Raw genomic sequence first — 1031 nt, forward strand, 5'->3', positions numbered from 1 at the left:
AGGAACTTGCCTAAGTTTGAAAGGAAGATCATATAAGTTTTAGATTCTATTTTTAATCATTTTTTAATCTTTTTTTTTTTTTTTTTTTTGAGACAGAGTCTCCCTCTGTTGCCCAAGGTAGAATACCATGGTCATAGCTCATAGCAACCTCAAACTCTTGGCTCAAGTGATCATCCTGCTTTAGCCTCCTGAGTAGCTGAGAGTACAGGCGCCTGCCACAATGCCTGGCTATTTTTAGAGATGGAGATTTTGCTCTTGTTCAGGCTGGTGTCCTGAGCCCAAGCAATCCACCAGCCTTGGCATCTCAGAATGCTAGGACTATAGGCATGAGCCACCACACCTGGCTATAAAATATATTTTAACTTATTTAAATACACTAAGATGTATCAAATATAAAACATAAAAACAAAATGTAGAAATACATATAATTTAATAAAGAATATAATCAGATCTTTATTCTATAAATAAAATATTAACAAAGGATTAGCTAGTCTAAACTCTAAAGAAGAGACAGAAAGAATGGTCACACCCAGTAAGGCTGAGATCATTCACCCAAGGAAGAGCCCCCCAGGGGTAAGGAGCACTAGACCTTGTTGGAGAGGGCACTGCCATCACTCACTGAACGGCAGAGAAGAAAGTAGCTATGGAACCACGCTAATATAATTTGCTAGAAATCTGTTCTTTGAAATTTTGGTAAAATCCACCCCATAGGGTGCCTGGAAAGCTTTTTTGAGACAGAGACTCACTATGTGGCCCTCTGTAGAGTGCGATAGCATCACAGCTCACAGCAACCTCAAACTCTTGGGCTTAAGTGATTCTCTTGCCTCCCAAGTAGCTGGGACTACAGGCACCTACCACAACAACCCACTATTTTTCTTTTGCAGTTGTCATTGTTGTTTAGCTGGTCCGGGCCAGTTTTGAATCCATCAGCCTGGGTGTATGTGGCCAGCACCCTACCCACTGAGTTATAGGCACCGCCCTGGAAAAGTTTTTGATGGGCAAGTGTCCCAGAGGCACTGCATTGTGGATGC

Source organism: Otolemur garnettii, unplaced genomic scaffold, assembly GCF_000181295.1.
Source record: "Otolemur garnettii isolate 467f Iridium unplaced genomic scaffold, OtoGar3 scaffold00006, whole genome shotgun sequence".
In the NCBI taxonomy this organism is placed as follows: Eukaryota; Metazoa; Chordata; class Mammalia; order Primates; family Galagidae; genus Otolemur; species Otolemur garnettii.